The sequence below is a fragment of the Prionailurus bengalensis genome, chromosome A3, assembly GCF_016509475.1.
Source record: "Prionailurus bengalensis isolate Pbe53 chromosome A3, Fcat_Pben_1.1_paternal_pri, whole genome shotgun sequence".
Taxonomy (NCBI): Eukaryota; Metazoa; Chordata; class Mammalia; order Carnivora; family Felidae; genus Prionailurus; species Prionailurus bengalensis.
This window is the reverse complement of record NC_057354.1, coordinates 103,949,788-103,971,384: the sequence shown is the minus strand read 5'-3', so window position 1 is coordinate 103,971,384 and position 21,597 is coordinate 103,949,788. Positions and strand designations below refer to the sequence as shown.

Genomic DNA, 21,597 nt, shown 5'->3' with positions numbered 1-21,597 from the left:
AACTGCCCACTTGGCATCTGTGAGCCCCAGCTGGCCCTCTGACCCTGCTCCTATTTTAAGTTCATGACGCACAGTCAAGCATTCCTTTGCTGCACCTGAAAGAATGACTTCAGCCCAGACTGAGCCCTTATTGGAAGTGACGGAGTTATTTTTAGACCTGGGCACGTAGTTTGCTTCAGCCTAATTGTTGGAACTTTCAAGGAAACGGGATGGGGGTGGGGGGAGGATGGCTCTCTCATTAACGTCCCACCTGGTGTTCCACCAAAGGGCACCTCATTTCTCAGACAGCTTGTTAGTTTGGAGCCAGTGGCCATTGCCAAGGATGACTCTTGGTTCCCCCCCTGCCTGTCACAAACTGCTCTCTGCGCCTCCCACACCAGATCGTACCCATCTTGCCAGTGGAAGTGAGCCCCCATGCCAAGCTGTTCTTGTCCTCACTAGCTTACTTTCTCTGGAAAGCATGAGAGCCCAGCCAGATTCTGGGTGTCTGAACTTGGATTCTATCCCTTACAGATTATGTCTTTGGGCACATCACTTCTTGGGGCCTTAGTTTCCCAAACGGCATAGACTAACAATTCATCGTTACAAGGATTAGGTAAAAGGTCGTAGGCAAAAAGCGATCTGTGTTGAGCAGGGAGTGCTCAACAAATTCTGGCCATTATTATTATTAATTATTATTATTATCAAGGGCTCAAAACACTTTTATGCGTCGTTCCACTTGGTCTTAAGACCTCATAGGTCTTGACAAGAAACCTATGAGGGAGGGGTTATCGTCCCCACTTTATAAATGAGAGCAGTGAGGCTTAGAATGGTTGGGTGAGTCGACAAGTCACAGGACCACTAACAGGGGAATTCAGGACTCTTGGCTTCAGTGACAGTGCCTGGGGGCAGCTCAGCAGATGGCACCATCACATTCAGTAGCAGCCACAGTAGCAGGACGGGCAGCAAGTATAGAGTGATCAATTGCACACCGGCTCTCGTTGAATACTCACAACAGCTATAGGCTCTGGATTCTATCATCAAACCCCACTTCGGATGAGGGGCCCAAAGTTCAGAGAGATCAAGGAAGGTGTCCAGGGGCACAGAGCTGAGAGTCAGGGAGTTGGGGTGTCCCCCTGGCCTACCATGCCCATGCTGTGCTCTCAGTCCCCCTGCTGCTGTCTACTGCGGCAAACCCTGAGAACTGCAAATACCTGCCTGATTGGTGCAGCCCAGGCAAGGAGGACGAGCTATTTGTCCCAGAGTCCTCGGGATTTTCTATGCAGACAGTCATGCTGCTTGCAATCAGAGATAGTTTTACTGATTCTTTGATTTCTTTTTCCTGTCTTGGCACAGCAGTTAGAACTTTTTTTTTTTTTTTTAATTTTTTTTAAACGTTTATTCGTTTTTGAGAGACAGAGAGAGACAGAGCGTGGGCAGAGACGGGGCAGAGAGAGGGAGACACAGAATCGGAAGCTGACTCCAGGCTCCGCACAGAGCCCGACATGAACCGCGAGATCGTGACCTGAGCCGGAGTCAGACGCTCAACCGACTGAGCCACCCAGGCGCCCCTGCAGTGGTTAGAACTTCTAATACTGTGTCTAAGAGTAGTTAGAGCAGGCATCTTCGTTTTGTTCTACATCTTTGTTCAGATCTTAGATGCATTTAATCTTTCACCATTAAATACAATGCTCGATGCAGGGTTCAGAAGATATTCTTTATGAGGCCGAAGAACTTCCCTGCTATTCCTAGTGCGTGGACAGGTTTCTTTCATTATTAATGGTTATTGCATTTTGGCAAAAGATTTTTCTGCATCAGTTGATATGATCATATGATTTTTCCTCTTTAGCCTGTCACTATGGTGTATTATATTGATTGATTTTCAAATATTGAATCAGTATTGCATAGCTGGCATAAATGCTTCTTGGTCATAGTGTCTTACTATTTATATATACATCGTTGGATTTGATTAAATTTTGGTTGATGACTTTTGCATCTAAGTTCATGAGAGATATTAGTCTTCAGGGTTTTTGGGGGGAGGGTACTGTCTTTGGTTGGTTTTGGTATCAGAGCAATGATGGCCTCATATATAGAAGTGGGAAGTGATTTATCCTTTCTTATGTCTGGAAGAGATTATATAGAAATAACATTAATTGTTCTTTGAATGGTAAAACGTTCTAGTGAAGCCATCTGGGCCCAAAGATTTCTTTTGTGGAGCATTTAAATTGCACATTCAATTTCTTCAACAGTTAAAGAACTGAGTAGATCATCCAATTCATCTTGGCTAAGTTTTGGTAGTTTGTGGTGTTAGAGAATTGTCTTATTTCTTCTAAGTTGTTGAATTTATGAGCATAAAGTTGTTTGTAGTATTTTTTATTATCATTATAATGGTTGCAGAATTTATTGTGGTATCTCCTGCAATTCTGATATTGGGGATTGGGATCTGTGTTATCTTTTTTTATCTTTTTTTCTAGCAGAAGTTACTAATTTTATTTTATTTCATTTTTTTGAAGAACCGTCTTGGCATTTCAATGGTTTTTTCTATTTCCCAGCTTTCAATTTCATTGATTTCTGCTCTTTATTATCTCCTTTCCCTGTTTGCTTTAAATTTATTTTGCTCTTCTTTTTGTAAATTTTTTGATGTAGGAACTTAGATTAGTGATTTGACATACTTCCTCTTCCAAGGCAGCTTTTAGTGCCATAAATTTCCCTTTCAACATTGCTTTAGCTGCCTCTCACAAACCTTAAAAATCATAGCACTGAATGAAAATGAAAATGAACATATTTTCATTTTCATCCAGTGCTATGATTTTTAAAGTTTCCTTTGAGATCACCTCCTTGACCCATGAATTATTTAGAAGTTTATTGTTTAGTTTTCAAGTATTTGGAAATTTTCCTGTTGACCTCCTGTTTTGATTTATAGTTTGATTCCATTGTGGTCAGACAACATACTCTATGATTTTGATTCTTTTGAATTTGTTAAGGTTCGCTTTATGATCTAGGATACAGTCCACCCTGATGACTGTTCCATGGGCCCTTTGAAAGGACAGATGTTCTGCGGTTGTTGACTGAGCATCCTATAAATGCCAATCAGATCTTTGTAGTTGGTGGTGGTGGTCTAATTTTCTCTTTAGTGGTCCTAAAGTTTCTGAGCGGGGGGTGGGAGTGGGGGCGGGGATGGGAAGCTCCCAAAGGCAATTGCAGATTTGTCTAATTTTCTTTCAGCTGTCTTAGTTTTTGCTTCGATATTTTGAAACTGTTATTTGGTTCACAGGAGAGCTATTTTTTTCTTAGCGGAATAATCCTCTTTGCCCATGGTAGCTTCTTTGCTCTGCAGTCTATGTTGTCTGATGTTAACATAGCCATTCATGCTTTTGATTAATACTTGCTTGGTATATCTTTTCCCTTTCTCCTGCTTTCAGTCTCCTTGTGTCATTAAATTTGTAGTGAGTTTCTCATAAACACCATATAGGTGGGTCGCGTTTTGTAATCCACCCTGCCAATCTCTGTCTCTCAATTGGTGTATTGAGACCATTTCCGTTCAAGGTATCTAGCGATCTATTAAGGCTAGGTCTGGCGTTGTATTATTTGTTTTCTGTTTGTTCCTTCTGTTTCTCATTCTTCTGTTCCTTTGTTCTTGTCTTTCTGTGGGTTGCCTGAACATTTCTTAGCGTTCCGTTTTGATTTAATTATTATATTTTTTAATATATCACTTTGTATTGCTTTCTTATGTGATTATTATGTTAGGAGACTGTTGCTGGGCAACCCTTGGGAGCCGGGAAGTAGCTGCTGGGCCTGGGTCTCCTTACGCTACTGGGTCAAGGCCAGGGAGACATGGGGCTTCACTGCTGCTGCTGTGGGTGGATCAGGCCACCCGCTGATGTCTCAGTTGTGGACCAGAGGCCAGAACTGCTTGGGGCTTTGCTGCTTCTGCTGCCGCCGCCCCCACTGCCTACAGATGAGACTGTTTGCAAGGACCCTGGATTGTAGTGGGGGCTGGAACTTCTTACTGGGCCTCTGTTGGATTTTCCCTTTCCTGAACTTTGACCAGAGAGAGGAGGGTATTCTTGGGTTTCGTTTTTTGTTGTTGTTTTCTTGTCTGTGCCTATTGGTGATTCCAGATTGCAAGCCCCTCCTGTGCCCAGATCGGGGTACATGGGAAATAAAAAGAAAATCCAGGGAACTCAGAAAGTTGCTTCTCAAGTCTTGAGGTTTCTTTCCAGTCCACCGTGTTGTGTTGTGTTTTGTTTTGTTTTGTTTTGTTTTCCAACTTTCAGATTTCTTTTACCATTGTCTGTTGAATAGTTTTCAGGGAATTTAGTTGTATTCGGAGAAATGGAGTAGGGAAAACTGATCCTATGACATCTCGTTCCAGAACCAGAGGCAGGACAGCCTATTTTCTAAATGTTTCAGACATACTTTCTTTCCTGGTTGACTTTCCAGAAACAGAAAAAAAATATTATCAATGGTGCTTCCTGTGGTCCAAGCTACACCCTCTTTCTCCTTCTTGGAAGGGATCGATTGCATTACTCAGTAGTCCCATTTCTCTGAGCCCGCTCTGTAGTCAACAGGATATTGAATTCCTTTTGAAAGCCGAAACAGGTAATCATTTCTTTCTTGGACCAAATGTTGATCAGTAGTGTTAATACTTGTCTGTAGCATGGAAAATGGTTTTCTTTGAGTTCTTCCTATTTCTTGCAGAAGTTCTCTTCTGGCACTGAAAGGCTTTAACTACATTTATCTAGAAATGGATTCCCACGGCAAGAATGGAACTTTCTTCATGACGATTGTTTAGCTGCACAGGCAAAGTCTCCTTATATCTGTGCTTTACTGATTTCTCATCTTGGACCCTTGCCTGACAATATAGGATGGGCTTTTGGCCCAGTGACTCACAAGAAAGCACAATATCGAAGCTTGAAGTTAATGTTTTAAATTTACCAGCAAAGGCAGAGTAAGCAGAACACTGAGCCCTGCCCCTCTTTAAAAAAAGAAAAATACTGCCTTCTGTGCCCTTTTCCTCACCATAAAGATAATCCCCTAGTTTCTCTTAAGTAATCAGAGAGTGGAGAAAAAAAAAAAATCCAATTTGTTATATATCTTTTACCTAAAAGACAGTTTAGAAAAGAGTAGATCAGACTTAACATGATTCATGCCACTGGTTTTTTGTGCCATAGACTACCTCTCCCCAAGATTTTGAAACTCCCATAAACAAATCCCATAAGATATTAAAATACATAGCAACACTTGTAAGTTTACATGATTTTAGGCTTACATCAGTACAATGATTCATATAATGCGGTAAATAATAGAAACTTTAAAAATCGAATATTTATATTTAAGGATATATGAAATCGAATGTTCGCATGTGAAGTAACACATTTTCAAGTACATTTTACGTTTGTTTCTGAAATCTCCCTTTCTCCACTGACTGTGTCTTTAAAAATTTTTTTTTCAAAACATATACTGTTTTTTGGCACCACATGAAAAGTTTATTGTTTGAGTGCAGGGTTAAAAAGAGGCCAGTAAATTAACATGCTATATTTGCTATGGGCACCATTCACTCCAAATTGTCAAAAGACCCAGAGAAATCATGTACAGACAACCATCCAGCATATTAAAATTGTTTTTATTATTTTAAAAACTAGTCGTAAAGATCTGTGTTGAAGCACACTGTTTTTCATTTGTAAAAGTGGGTCAATTTGAGTGAATTTGATTAAAACACGAATGGAAGACTCTCAGTCCTTTATAACCTCAGCAGAAAACGTGATTGTAAACGTTTACGCAGAACCTCGATTTCCCATAGCTATGTGTGAGATGAGCTGAGAACATATTTCTATCAGTCTCTTAAAATATTATTTGCCCTCCTCACTGATAAGGCAACAGAGGATGAGAGTAAAAATGTAATAAAAATATGGAAAAAAAAATGACTCCCTTTGCCTACTTTCAGCAAACCTAATGTTAAAAAAATACAATAATAATAAACAAATCAGCTCACAAAGAAAACAGCTTTTCACTTAGTTTTCTTTTGACGTGAATCTCCTTTTATTTTTTATTTTTGGAAGCCTGCACATGCAGGCTTCCTTGGAAATGGATGAATTCTGTAGAGTTTCCAGACTCCGAAGATAAACAAAGCAGTGAATTTCTCTTCCCTCCCCCACCCCCACCCTGTAAATAACCTCGGGCCACAGTCTGAGCCTCCCTCTGCTCCCCGCCTCTACCAAGGGGCTGGGGGCTGGGTAGGCCTGTGACACCGGGGTGAGGCAGCGCAGGGAGGAGTGGGGGGGAGGGAGGAGTGGGGGGGAGGGAGGAGCAAGTAGGGGTGGGCTCATCCAGGACTGAGCCCCAGCTGCAGCCCGGTGAAGAATGTCGCATGCATGCCCGCACACACAAAATGTACACAGTGGAGCCAGGCGAGAGAGAACTGTTAAAAAAAGAGAAGAAAGAAAGAAAAAGTACTGCTTCATCAGCTAAAAAACAGTCCTGTTCTTTCCTGGTTTGATTTCAGCTTGAAGTCCTGGCTTGGAATTGCCCGCAGCGATATTGGGCCCCTGCCCGCACAGCAGGCAGACGGCTTTCCCTGCCAGCAACAGGCTTTTAATAAAACAGGATGCTCGCCCATCACTAAGGCCACTGAGGACTAGGGGTCCCGGGTCCGTATGGACTGCTTCTCCCAGAGCCATTCTCTCTTCCTTTTCAGGAAACTCCACTCGGGAGCTCCAGGCCCGCGAGCAATGCGCCTCTCCCAGGGGACTGCGGAGTGAATGCTTGCGGGGTAGCCGCCCCATTCCCTGAGCTATCTGCTTCCGTTACCTTCTTACCACCCGTGAGCGTGCTCCCTTGCTCCTTCTAGGCATTTTGGCTTTTATGAAGTTTCCCACCTTGACAGTTAAATAGGATGGACTTTTAAATAAGGACCTGGCGGGGCGCCTGGGTGGCGCAGTCGGTTAAGCGTCCGACTTCAGCCAGGTCACGATCTCGCGGTCCGGGAGTTCGAGCCCCGCGTCGGGCTCTGGGCTGATGGCTCGGAGCCTGGAGCCTGTTTCCGATTCTGTGTCTCCCTCTCTCTCTGCCCCTCCCCCGTTCAAGCTCTGTCTCTCTCTGTCCCAAAAATAAAGGTTGAAAAAAAAAATTTAAATAAGGACCTGGCTGTACAGGAAGGGTGAAGATAATCCGTCCCCGTCTCCCCGCAGCCAGCTCTAGTGAGTCATGCCAGATCTGGATTTGGATCCGACTCACCATCTCAAGTGTGATGAACGTTAGCACTTGGGGGAGGTTCACCTGCCCGTTTGTTTTCTCCCCACTTGGAATGAAATGGGGTATGTTTCTGTTGGGGCGGTGGTCCCTGAAACTTGCTGGCTGCGGTCTAATAGTGTCCCAACTAATGGGTGAGCTCCCAGGGTGCCCTCCAGACCCTGGAGATCCTGTGCGCTGCCCCCTCCCCCCAGCCCATGCTGGCCCCAGGGCATGGAAAGTGGGATGTTGAAAGTTCTCCAGAAGGATTATCCATAGGCTCAGAGGCATAGCCGGCTCCCGCCAGGGTGTCCAGAAGTGGCTGAGTATGGACCACATAACAGGCAATCAGCAAGTGGCCCTCGATGACCTCATATATGACTGGACTCCAGCATGAAAGAGACATCATTGTCATTAATAGGAAAGGCCTTGGGGTGCCTGGGTGGCTCAGTCGGTTAAGCATCCAACTTTGGCTCAGGTCATGATCTCATGGTCTGTGAGTTCGAGCCCCGTGTCTGGCTCTGTGCTGACAGCTCGGAGCCTGGAGCCTGCTTTCCATTCTGTGCCCCCCTCTCTCTCTCTCTCTGCCCCCGTCTCTGTCTCTCCATCTTGCAAAAATAAATAAATATATTTTTTTAATTTAAAAAAAAAAATAAGAAAGGCCTGACAACCTAGAATCTATCCCCAGAACCGCCCTTGCTTCTTCTCTAGTTTAGACAACTTGATCCGTGTGTGCTTCAGTCTCCTTTGTAATGTGCAGAGGGGGGTGTTGGAGGAGGGGAACTCACCAGCCCCTCCACTGGGCTTTTCCTTCGCAACTTCCGAGCAGGCCTTGTGGACCCCTCAGGACACCTTCCTACCCTGCCCCGGTGGGAAACCCAGCCAGCCATAGCCCGTCGGTCAGAGATGGCCCTTGAGCAAAGGCCTCTGATGGTTTCCAACTTTTCTTCCAAGGGTGGTAGTCGGTGAGCCTTTGAGTCTCAATCCAGTACGTTTCTACGCACTTTGAAGTTCAGAGGAGGAAACCGAAGGCATTGGTGGTACAGGTGGTGTTTTCATTTCTCCCTTCACTTGAAGTTCGTGACTTTGGAAGTGAAAGGAGGAGGGAGGAAGTATACGGAGGGAACATCTGGGCATGTAGATGGTGTCAGAGTGGAGAATTGTGTCTGCTGGACCGCAGCCCAGATCCACCCCGGAGCAGCGGGGTCCTGGCAGGAAGCAGGATGTACTAACCCAAATCTGAGAACATGCGGCAGGAGACCTGCCAGTGTGACCAGAAAGAGTTTAAACAGAAACTTCAGAGGGAGGAATTAAAAAAAAAAAAAAAAAAGCCCAAATAAATCTATAAAACCAGAAACGACGAGGCACAGCACAAGAATATCAGCTAGGGTTCTTGAAAAGAAACTACTCTTGCTGACTCAAGCAAAAGGGGAATGTGGGGGACGTTGTCGAGGGGCTCACAGGAGAGCGGTTTTCTGAGCTGGAGCGTGGGGTTCAGGCCGGGAGGGAGCACAAGTGTGTCAGGTGCCTCTGCGGGGTGGGGATGGGCTTCGGTCACTCCTTCTGAGGCTGCTCAGCTCCGCTCTGGGACAGGAAAGGGCACTGGGACAACACCCTTCGGCTTCCAGACAAGGAGACAGCACCTGAACTCCCCGCCCACCAGGACTGCCCGATGGTCAAGACCACGCCACAGAGGAACACACACTTGTGCAAAGGAAGGGCGCACGGGTTCTAGGTTACTAAAAAAAAAAAAAAAAAAAAAAAAAAAACCAACGGTACCCAGCGCCATATGTGACGGAAGTGTTACACCATAAACGCCATGAATGGCCAGGCGTGTCTTAGAAGGGTGACTTCAAGGTCAATGGCCAGGTGTGGAAAACCCAGCTGGCAGGCACAGGCGGGGGTCAAAGGGTAAAGGCAAAGGTGCTTCCCAGCCACCAAGAGGAAGCTGTGTGGAGCCCAGGAAGGAGTCTAGCTGCTGTCAGAGATGTAGGTCAAAGCCCAAAATACCTAGACAAGTCAAGGAGGGAGTAAGAAGCAAGGACTTGTGTCCAGGGCTCAAGGTCATCTTTCTGCACTCTGGTGGGGCCCGTCCTGCTGGAAAAGAGCTGCTTTGAAAGGTCCTAGTTGTGAGCTTCAGAGTGGAGGAGGTGCCCAAGAGTGTCAGCGAAATCACTCCCGGTCAGGAAGGCTCCTGGGCTCTCCCTCTTGGGAAAGCAAATCTCCCCAATTCAGAATTTGGCTTCCACTGCTCTGGGCATGGGGCCAGTTCCAAGAGGAAGCCAAGAAACAGGATGGTTCTGCCAGGCTGGGGGCCCAAGGGAGACAGGGGCCTGGGGCTGCTGCGACCATCTTGCCTCCATGTGAAGCAGCAGCAAAGCCAAATGGAGAGACTCAGGTCCTGGTGACATTAACAGACCTCTGAACTCAGCTATGCCTAAGGCCGGGGTGACTTAGATTCTGCTTGAAGGCAAGCCCTTGGGGAAAATCCTCTGAGCCAATAGAATCTTTTAGTGTCTAAGCCAGTTTGCGTTGGCTTTCTATCACTCGTAACCACAAAGGGTTTCAATAATAGGTAGATAATAATACTAATAAGGACCTAACTATGCATTATTTCCCTTATAGCAACGCCAGGAGGTTAATGCTGTTATCATCCCCAATCTGGCATAAAGAAAACAAGGCCCGGAGAGATTAAACAAAATTCCTTAGTGCCACCCAATCTTAACCTGAAGGACTGGGGCTCAAGTGTCCAAATGCACAGATACCGAGTGAGGAAAGAGACTGAGAGAAAACCCTCAATTCTGCTCATTCACGTGACTAATCCCAGTGAGGAACAAAACGAGAGGAAACACGTAGGAAAAAAAAAAACAAAACAAAAACCAATGTGGCCACCAAAGGTGGTCATTGGTGATCTCAGATCTTTCGAGAAGCATGCCTAAAATGTGAAAAGGGGGCACAGAATCAAAGAGAATGTGCATGAAGGGACTGCCCTTCTGAGGACAGCATCGAGAAGGCTAACGCCCAGAATAAGCAGAAACCTACTAAAGGACCATGATTTCACAAGGCTTTTTAAAGCTACTTGAAGAGCACAACAAAGGGATGGGGCTGTGTGCGGAGAAAGTGCTAACATGTAAAGACTTGACAAAAAAGACGGCCCGCAATTTCAAGTTAGCCTCCCACTTTTCTAGTTTTTCAGGTGATCTTGAAAAGGTAGAACCCAGGACTGTGAGACAACACTCGGATACACTAAATGAGTCAGTCTTCAGCCCAGGCAAAGAGGAAAGTTCTCAGATGACTCGGAGAAGCACACTGATAAAAATATTGGGAAGCTAGCCCCTAAGCAAACTGTCCATTCTCAAACACCGTAAAAGGATAGATTGCTTTATGGCAATCCCTGGGGGAACAGTCTAGAATTATAGACCATGTGGCTTGCAAACATTTCAAAAAGAATGCGAGGGACAACACGGGTTCAAGTCTCCCCAAACAACTAGGAATCTTTTGTGGTTAAACAGGTGCATCTGGTAAGCATTGTGTACCTAAAATAATGTCAGCAAAGCAGTTGGTATCTTGGAGCGTCCTTTGATGCCACGGATGGGGCAGAATCAGAGCAGCATCATGGCCAAGAGGATCAGTGTTGGGGACAGATGCAAATTCTTACCCACCAACTGCTCTCTGCATACTGTAGGCTTCCTCTCTTGGAGGTACAATGTCTTTCTTGATCATACAATGGGTGTAAGAGCCCACCCCCAAAATGCAATAGATAAGCAAATCATGAATGACACAAAGTCATTTCAACTGGATGGAATAGGAGGCCAAACCATCAGCACAAATTGAATCTGAATAGGTATCAATACAACCACAGAAAATTAAAAATGAAACACAGAAGAACGTGCTGAGTAGAAACTATTTTGTCAGCTGCTTATGTGACCATGAGAGCAGGGAATAGCCCGAATGTCCAACAACAGTACGCAAGAGAGCTAAGGAAACAGAGTGGTCCGAGACGTAGAATACAGTTCTCAAGGGAGAGAACTAGGTGTCGGCCAGTATATTCCAGGCACCTGACCCTATACGTGGAAATCATGCAACAAGATGAAAAGCCGAAGACCAAATGACATCTACTTGAGGGATACTGTTACATCAAAGGGTTACATCCAAATTTATAGCAAGTGGTTGAGATGTTTCTCTAAAAGTTGCACCCTCACCCGTGGAACAAAAGAAAGTCTGGCAGGTTTAGTTGCCATGGGATTAATCTCAGTAAAGGACGTGAGTGCTAAAAGCCAACCTGTACCCACAGAAGTATAACGCCTGGGTGTGCTCCCTGCAGGGGCCCATCCAGGTATCACGAGTGACAGTCCTGTGCGAGCACATCCAGGTACTGGTGTGATGGAACAGGTCATGGGTATGGCCACCCCACTCAAGCTTATTCGGGCACTTCTGGGTTGACCTTTCGAGAAGAAAATTAACAGTAATTTCCAGATAGATGAGAGAGTTAAATGTGGAAAATGAACTCATTGTAAAAGAAAAGAAAAGTAAGACATGTATCTGCACCTGGGACAGGTGAAAACTTCCTATGGGTGAAATTCATGGGAATAGTCACAGAGGAAAATAATTGGCAGATATAGAAATATTAAAGTTTCTCCGTCCTAAGTCACCATGACAAAACTCAAAGGCGCAGAAATAACCGGGGAACATACATGACAGGTAGCGGGTGAATTGCACGATCACTGAGGTGCGTGCCTAGCGTAAGACTGACAGAAAAATGGGCAAAAACACGATAAGGCAACGCGAAGGGAAAGAAATGCAAATGTTCCGTAAGAAATCGATGCTCAAACTTGCAAACAACCGGATACGTGCAAATAAAAGCAGTAAGCTAACATTTCTCTTTCAAGATAGCATAAAAAAAAAAAAAAGATAACAATTTATCCAAGGGTCCGGGGACAAGGGCAACCATGTAGGTGGGAGTGCTAATTAGAGTCTCCCCGCTGGCACTCCCTGAGTAGTTTACTTAACCTTCCGCACAGTAAACTGAAGATAATCATAATTCCTGTCTGACGGGGCTGTCAGGGGGATTGGGTGAGATTACTCTAGCCCGGTGGTGACACTTCAAGGAATCTTTTCTAATTAGAGGTAGGCAAGCAGGGTATGGCTAGAGAAGTCATGATACATTTATGAGACCAAGTGCTAAGCAGACATTAGGTACGTTGTAAAAGACTACTTCCTAATGAAAATAAGTGTAACGAGCCTCATATTTGTAAAGGAAAGTGCACACATTAAAAAAAGTTTTTTTGATTTTATTTTAGAGAGAGAAAAGAAAGAGAGAGCGTGCATGGGGGAGTGAGGCAGAGGGAGAGAGAGAGAGAGAGAGAGAGCATGTTAAGCAGAGAGAGAGAATCCACACGCTGAGTGTGGAACCTGACACGGGGCTCGATTCCACCACCCAGGGATCATGACCTGAGCCGAAATCAGGAGTCAGTTGTTCAACCCAGGCGCCCCGACACACATATTATTTCACGTACAGAAGAAAGATGGCTAAAATTTTGATTTGTTTCCTTCTAGTGGTTATTTCTAAGTGGTGGGCTTACCGGCAATTTTTTTTTTAACAGAAAAAAAGCTATTAGGACCCAAAAAATGTGGAAAAATGGTATTGATAGGCTAAGCAAAGTCAAAACAAAGTGAAATAACCTCAACTGTGTCCTGAGGGTGTCAATCGTGTTTAGATTTGCTGGAAACCTCGAAGTGCATGAAATAATTGGAGAAGATGGTCATGTGTGGCCTGAAAGGGATAAGGTCTTGTGGGGGTTGTGACATCTCTCTGCACAAATTTGATGGATGTCACATCAGGATGTGTCCTGATTTTGCCCTCTGGAATAGCACGTCACCTGCCTCTCAATGACCATACCGTCTAAAGAAAAAGATTAGGACTAACTAACGTAAGGAACTTGGGGCCACACTCGAGCCCTCGGGACCTCTCTTGATGTTGGTGGGCATTTTGGCCCCCGGAAAGCAAGCATGGGTCTCTCATGGGGATCCATGCAGAGGTCTCCTGCTTTGCATGGGGCTTGGATTTGATAGCTTCTTGTTTTCTCTTTAAGATGGACAGCTGTAGAATGATTAATTACGGGACAAAGAAAGGGAGCCAGGGCAACCATCAGCATACGGAAGGTAGGGAAGGGGTGGTTTGACATTGTCCTCAGGAACATTGTACTTTACATCGAAAAGTGACGTCAGATTCATTTCTGAGACCTTCTATCCTGCTGCTCTGATACCCTGGCCGTAGCAGGGGACAATTAGCCCAGAAGTTGCTTCATTACAGTTTAGTGAGATTTAAATAATTTCTCAGGAGACAAGCTCTGTGCAAGCTGGGTTAAAACGAAGCTAAGCCGGTGATACAGAGCTAACCCCAGGAGTGGAGGCTGTGTGAAAATTTTCCACGTGGGAGCTGATTAATCGTCGATAAGGATCACACATCACTGGCCAACGTGACTGGTAAGGTGATTAGCAGAGGCGGACAAATATGGCAACTGATATCCGTTCCCTACCCTAAAGCTTAGGTCCCGAAATTTCCTTTGGGAGGCCCCCCTTTAGCCGCACCAGCTATGTTAGTTGGGCGAATTCCCCTTACCCCATATTTCAGGGGTCGGCTCGCATTGGCTTAAGCCAATTAGCTTGTTCCTTTGCCCTGACTTTGGGCCCATGGCACCCGAGTCCATGGGTACTCGGTGTTGGCCGAGTGTCGGTGTCGGGTACTCGGTGTCGGACCGTTGGCCGAGCTTCCCAGGAGACAGGAGCCCTCTCTCTTCTGCTGGAGCCTGCAAGAGCGGCCCTCCCCGGATGGCACAGGACATGGAATGAGGAGTCAAGCAGTGGAGAGAAAGAGGAGGGACAGCCTCTGGGATCCTATGATGTGGGGAGAAGTACAAAACTGGAGCTTCGGGGACTCAGGAAACTGCCTCGTCCAAGATCGGAGCCTCTGCCTGATTTTTCACTGTCCCGGGCCAGTACCTCCCCCTTGATTGTTTAAGCTAGTTTGAGCGGAGTTTTCTGTCATTTGTGTCATACTGGTACGATGCTGAACAGGACGCTTACCTTCTAGTTTAGGAGACTGGATTGTTGTGTCTATGCCTTTGGCAACCACCAGCAAGCAGCTTAAGGAAGATAAACTCTGCTTTGACTTTATTGTCAAGATAATGTTTTCAATATCTTATTCTAAAAACATGGCCGCTCTCGGAAGGACTTCTGTGAAATTTTGTCCCCATCACCTGGTCTGACCCAGGGCAGGGCTGGTCTGAAGATGACAGAGTGACCGAGCCCCAGGTTCTAGTACAGCGGATACAGCCAATCCCTTTTCTCTCTCTCTCTCTCTCTCTCTCTCTCTCTCTGTGTGGGTGGTGATAATGCACAGAAAGTGATTGGTCAACTGTAAACTGTTACAAAACAGAATCACACGTCTGGTGTAAGTTACCGTTTGACACAAGTTTTCTTTACCGATTCAGTAAAATGATTGTGGTTCAGTTTTAGCCAACAGGGCCCGGCACGGAAAAATAAATCACATGCATTGTAAGATTTGATGAGGTAGGTCAATGCATCTTAAATCCTTCCCAGAGCAAAGAGAAAGTGTTTTTGTTTCACCGGAGGGAAGTAGCCTGGGCCCTACCCTAAGGCCCCATGGGGTCCAAAGTCCATGGGAACCCTTCTCAGGTCCTGAGGAGGCCAAGATTATTCAGGATACTGGCATGCACGCATTTCTACTCTTCTCCAGAGGGTGAAGATCAGCCAAGGGTTGCTGAGGGATGAATCATGTTTCAAGCTAGGATTGTATTTAGCTGCATTTGGCCAAAAACTCCAAAGACAGAAGCATAAAACACAAGTGTTTACATACCCATAGAAAAGACTTACAGAACTTTCTTCTTCTTGCCTTTCTGTTCCACATCCCTAGCTCTGGCTTTTACTCTCAGTGTCACAAGGAGGCTGCAGGAGTTCCTGCTCTCCCATCTATGGCCCGATGAAGGAGGAAGAGAATATCTCCGCAATTGAATCAGTTCCTTTTAACTTACCTTCCTATAAATTCCATACTTCTGCTTGTATCCCATTGGCTAGAAATTAGTTACATGGCCACAGTGAACTGCAAAGGAGCCCGGAAAATATAGTCTTTTAGTCGGGCACATTACCTCCCTGGATAAAATTGGGGTTCTCTTGCTCCGTAAATAGAACAGAGATAGGGTGAGGACACGAGAGAGGTTTATTGGTAAAGCTCATTCAGAAAAAAACTGCGAACATGGGAGCATCCGCGTGAGAAGCACGTGCCATCAAAACTTATTTCTGGGCCATGTTCAATGAGAATTGTCACAGAGGCTGGCCAAAGTGAGAGGCTTTACTCTTCAAAGGGTCTGGTTTCTGAGACCCCAATTTCTTTTCCCAGAGTGATGGCCGCTTGTAACAGGCTGTCCTTAGGGCATCAAGGTGTCTTACGAAGAAGTAATTTGACTTCTTATTTGCTCTTCCTGTCTGCCTTTCACCTGCCAGCTGCCCCCCCTCCTTTTTTTTTTTTTTTTTAACGCACTGAGTCGCCCCGGAGCTGCAGAGGGAGGGGTCTTTCTGTCCTGGGACACAGCGATCAGAACCTTTTAACCTAGTTGAGCAAATGAGCAGTGAGCTGCTGGGCACCAGGTGCCAGATGCTTGAGGCCTGTTATTTTAGTGAATTCTCACAACAACCCCATGCAAAAGGTCCTTTCAACATCTTCGTCTGAGGCATGGAGAAGTGAAGCCATTTGACCAGGGGGGCAAGTTTGGCAAGGGAACAGCTGCGTGTTGCACCTCCAGGAAAGAAGAACCAAGGTGTGGAAGGTCAAGGAAAGAGCAGGGCGCGGGGCGTGGGGTGCACCTGCTGTGACCACCTTTCAGGATCTGATCCTCCTTCTCTGGCACCGGCGTCCTTCCAGGACCAGCTCGCACCGTTTTGGTGGGCTGCCTGGTCCGGAGGTGGGCGAGTGACCCAGAACCATTAACTAGCACATCCCATGCCCCAGGTCCAATGTCCAGGATGGGCGGATGGTCCCGTCATGCCATTCCCATGCCTGTCACCCGGGCTGCTCAGAAGACAGTCTTTGAGCTAAGCTGCCGGCAGCCAGCTCACAGCCACCTCTAGTGGAGAGCGCCCCCCCACCCCAAGAGCGATGGGGCGATTGAGATCCAGTCCTGCTGATGTCATAGAGTCAAGCCAGTCCTGGACTTTGCAGGCACTGGCCAGTGGATTTCTTTCTCAACTCCATTAAGTTGAGTTCTTTCCCTTACAGCCCTTACTTCCTGCGTTAAGTTCTTTCCCTTACAGCCCAAATGTCTGAGCTTTTATGCAGGGCGGACAGCACGAATGCTCCCCTCCAACCACAGGGGGCCCACCTATAAGAGAAGGGTGAGAAGTTAAGCAAACGGAAAAGGTTGTGTTTTCTAAAGCAAGGAGCATTTTTCTCTGTATTTTAAGCCATACATAAAAAGGAAGGCCTTTGGGGATGTTTTCTGGCCTGGGGCTCTGAACCTCTGCATTTCACTCATTAAGAAGCATCTCTCCTCCTCATGGGGCGCCTGGGTGGCGCAGTCGGTTAAGCATCCGACTTCAGCCAGGTCACGATCTCGCAGTCCGTGAGTTCAAGCCCCGTGTCAGGCTCTGGGCTGATGGCTTGGAGCCTGGAGCCTGTTTCCGATTCTGTGTCTCCCTCTCTCTCTGCCCCTCCCCCACTCATGCTCTGTCTCTCTCTGTCCCAAAAATAAATAAAAACGTTGAAAAAAAAATTTATAAAAATAAAAAAATAAAAAGAAGCATCTCTCCTCCTCAGAGTGGAAGGCCCCCAGGAGAGGCAACTGCAAGCCAGGCCTCTGTGAGAGGAGAAGTGAGGCATCTCAGGTCAGTGGGGAAGGGTGGCTCGCTCAAGAAACAGTATTGGGTCTACGGCCATATCACCCTGAACACGCCCGATCTCGTCTGATCTCGGAAGCTAAGCAGGGTCGGGCCTGGTTAGTATGTGGATGGGAAGAAACAGTATTGGGACGACAGAATGGGGGGACCATCCAAAAAGAAAAGAAAAAAAAAAAGGTGAATCCATACTTTAATGATCTATCCAAACAAAATCGACATAGATCAACTTTTGAAATATAAAACAAAAATGAAACCATCAAATTTTTTAAACTTTTTCAAAAATGTTTATTTATTGAGAGAGAGAGAGAGAGAGAGCAGGGGAAGGGCAGAGAGAGAGAGAGAGTGGGGGGGGGGAACAGAAGATCCAAAGTGGGCTCTCAGCTGACAGCAGGCAGCCCGACGCAGGGCTCAAACTAACAAACCATGAGATCGTGACCTGAGCCGAAGTCGGACACTCAGCTGACTGAGCCACTCAGGTGCTCCGAAACCATCAAAGTTTTAAGAGAAAATAATAACTTTTACCTTTTCACGTCAGAGGGAGGAATGACGTATTAGCACAAACACAAAGCATAACACCCCCAAACAGAAAGAATTGATGAAAAGGACTACATAAAGATCGAGTTTTCTCTCTATGGCCAACCGATCCTATCATCAACAAACCTAAAAGGCAAATGTCAAACTGGGGGAAACTGTTTTGATTAACATCACTAAGTGCAACTCTCCCTAATATATAAAGACTCATACATCAATAAAAGGCCAACAGATAGAAAAATGGGCAAAGGACATGAATTGACGAGCTGTAGGAATGGGAAACAGACAGTCCTGAAGCATTTGAAGAAACGCTCAGCATCATTAACGAGAAGAAAAATACAGTTACACCAAGATACTATTTGTCACTGTTCAGGCTGTCACATTTTGATCACGTGCCATGTTCAAATACGCATTTGGAAACAGGTGCTCTGATTCATCCTAGCTGTTTGTGAAATAGTGGTTTTGGGGGAGGGCAATTTGGCGATATCTATCCAAACGACAAAGGCACATCTCCCTTTCCCTGGGACCGCGGTCTCTGAGAAGTCGTCTGCGCATGCTCTCACAGGTGTGTGAGTGATGTGCACACTTAAGGATACACTTAAGGCAGCATTGTCTGTATTTGCCAAAGACTGGACACGACCCAAATATCTAACATTCTGCAACTGGTTAAATAAACTAGGGGGGCTCCTGGGTAGGCCAGTCGGTTGAGCGCCCGACTTTGGCTCAGGTCACGATCTCGCGGTCGGTGAGTTCGAGCCCCGTGTCGGGCTCTGGGCTGACAGCTCAGAGCCTGGAGCCTCCTTTGGATTCTGTGTCTCTGTCTCTCTCTCTGCCCCTCCCCTGCTTGAGCTCTGTCTCTCTCTCTCTCTCCCTCTGTCTCAAAGATGGATCAACTTTAAAAATAAAATAAAACAAAACTCCGTAATTCACCCTTCTTGCCCCACCCCAGTTAAAAACGAGCTCTCCTGACACAGGACCCCGAGAAGGCGGGGGGCGCCCCTCCTGCCAGGGACACAGCACTGTGGCTCTGAACTCTGACACGGGGTCACCACACCCAAGTTTCTGGCCCCAGAGTCCTGTCTTTTGAATCACAGCGGTGGCGGGTGACATCCTGGTGCAAGCCCCTGGTATGCTCGGCCTTGGCATCGGGCTGCTTGGCTCCTGGGACGGGGACGCCGATAGTGTGGCAGGAGCAAGTGTCCAGCTGTCACTCTGTGAAGGATGGGTGTCATCTTGGCACCCAAGGGCCTGGCTGGCTGCCCGTGAATGTTTGGAGGGAACTCTCCGGCGGGAGGCGCTCCTGGCCCTTCTGGAAGGGTGTGCGTCTCGCTAGGCCCTCCCCTGGGCCTGACGGGAGGCTGGCTGTCAGATGCGTGCGAGTGCAGACAATTTGAGGGGAGGCTGGTCACTCCTACAAGCCACCAGGCAGAGAGACTGCTCTGAGCTGACAGCGGGCCAAGTGAGAGGCCCAGGGCAACATCCCCATGGATGGGCCTCCCTGCGCGCGCGTGTGTGGGTGCGTGCGTGAATGCCGTGAATGTGCACGCGTGGGTGTGCCCGTGTGTGTGCCAGGACCGCACAGACACCTGACACACGCAGGCATCCCCCTGGAGTCGTACACAACTGCTCCGTGGTCTGACTAGAATCGCCTTCCCGAACTGGTCTGCGTCTTGCACTTTTTCCACAGAGAAAGGGCCAGAGAAATTGGCCCCCTGCCCCGCAGGATCTGAACGTCTGGGTGGGGGCCGCCGGGGCTGTTTCCCTGGGCAGAGACGCTGCCTGGAGGGCTATGCCGCTGACCTGTCAGGAGACAGGGAAACAGTTGTTTCCTGCATCTTTGATGTGGGGCCCCCGACGGGCGCAGCCTGGACATTGTTTTGTGCCCACTTCCTTGGCTCGGGAGGAAAGAATTCTGTAGGCCCGTGCGGGGCATAAGCTTGGCTGCCAGCGTGAGGAAAGGGAAAGACGAGCGAGGACTTTCTGAAAGGAAGAAGGAGAGACAAAGACAGGGTAGGAGGGAGGGATTATAAACATGGACGGGAGGGGTGGGATTTGGGAGAGGCAGGGAGGGAATGGTGTGCAAGCCCACACCTGACTGTCTCTTACGAAATCACTTGCACGCCGCTGATGGGAATGAGCCCAAGTCCCACTGCCCACGGCTCCTCTGTGTCTGGCGTGGCTGGATCTTAGGATCTCCAATAACCACTTCCGGTCAGCCTCAAGGAGCCGGTCGAGGTGGCCGAAAGGGTCCCCTCACAATGGTGATGGTGCTTGTGGTGGCTCCGGAGAACCTCTGTCACTCGCTGAGTCCATAGGGACCTCAGGGAAATGACCTCCTTTCCTCGGCCTTCCCCTCCCCATGTAAAAGGCATGTTGGACACTGACAGAGTGGGCTATTAAAGTATTTATCTGGCGGGGGGGGGGGTGGGGTGGGTAGGAAGAAGAATCTGGAAGCCGAAGCCAGAGTGTGTATTGAATGTGAAAATGTACGGTGGCATGGAGAGGACTTTTTCCCCCAAAGCCAGAATGTTGCCACAGTCTGCAGCCAGCAGAAAGGGGGTCAGCGAGTGCACCACTGGCCTGTCCCTGTGAAGGCACGTGCGTGGCGGCCCACGTGGACGTGTGCGTGTGTCTGCGTGCGTTGGGGGTGAACGGGTGCCCGGAAGGAGCCCCGAGCCGTGTATGGAAAGTAAAAGTAGTGAACGCTCGGCTTAAGCAATCGTTTTCCTCCCGGGGGCTAAAATTCACGGGCACTTAGCCAACAGCCACATTAGGATAAGAAATGTAATCTGTTTATATTAAGTTTGCAAATACATCTCATTGGTGCAGTGGGCGTGCAGTGCGCCATAACCTGCCGTGACGCTGGCCTTGGCTTGGGGTCCATGGCCAGCACACCGGAGCTAACGGGCTAGAGTTTGCAAGGCCCAGCCTAACCGCTCGTCTCCCTTCTCAGTCATCCACTTCCCTCTGGGGTGGAGAAACACATTCCCGAAGACGACAGCTGGAGTGTCCGAGAGCCAACAGAAACTGATGCTTCTTCCCTTCGCGGGAGCCACCACCACTGCCGGAGCAAAGACAGGAAGTGACCTCTCCAGGTCAGAAGGCACTCCGTCCCACCGTCCTGGTCCCTGCAAATGGTCTCCGACGAGGTTCTGGGCTCTGCGAGGCCTCCCTGCTTCCGGACAAGCTCTGGGCTGCCCCTGCCATGTAGCCCGGTGTCGTCCTCCAGTCATCGAAAGTTTCTGGGTCGTAGTGCCTGCCACTTTCCCGAGTACTAGCAAATAAAATCAACAGCCAGCTCCTATTTGCCATCTCCTGTGGCCTGGCACAGCCTAGGCATTTCATGGACAGGGCCTCGCTGTACCCGTCGGGAAGCTTCCAAGGAGATACCGTCATCCTCCTGCTGTACAGATGTGAAAACAGAAGCTTGGAGGGCTTCGACAACTCGCCCGAACTCCTGCCATCAGTGGGATTAGTGTGGAGTCTGGGTTTGAACCCAGGTTTCTCCAATTCTGGAATCCCAGCTCCCTCCATGAAACGCCACGGGTTGCCTCCCCAGGTGTCCCCTGGAACCATGCAGGTCTGCTGTTCACCCACGCCTCTCCTGGAAACGTTCGCTAGCTTTTTTCTAGGTCCTTCCTTCTGACCTCTGCAAACCCATTTCCCCAAAGGGCCCTCATTCCCTCCAACCGGAATTCCATCGACAATAAAACGTGGGGGCTAAACAGCAAGAGAATGAGAATCACACAGACCCAGCTGAGAATTCTGCTGTCGACTCACGCTGACCTTCCTCAAGTTACTCAGCTTCCCTGCTTCTAGTTCCCCGTCTGTGAGAATAGAGAGCACTAACCTACTGCCTGCTCCACGCGGTGGGTGTGACAGCTAAATGAGATAAAGCGTAAACAGCTCCCTGGCCAGCGTTTTCACAGCTCTGCTGAGGGCGTG

At 47.6% G+C, this 21,597-nt stretch overlaps 1 long non-coding RNA gene across 4 annotated transcripts in view; it reads right to left on the bottom strand.

Annotated features, from left to right (window-relative positions):
• LOC122497189 overlaps positions 1-21,597 on the bottom strand; it is a 157,834-nt gene that overhangs the window by 11,539 nt on the left and 124,698 nt on the right. For 2 of the 4 annotated variants that reach the window (XR_006301046.1, XR_006301047.1), the window contains one exon: positions 14,662-16,607. The exons of 1 other annotated variant lie outside the window; for it this stretch is intronic. This is a non-coding gene — a long non-coding RNA (uncharacterized LOC122497189). Of the gene's footprint in view, positions 1-5,586; positions 6,401-14,661; positions 16,608-21,597 lie in introns of those variants that run through there. One more of the 4 variants, XR_006301048.1, reaches the window with a different exon arrangement.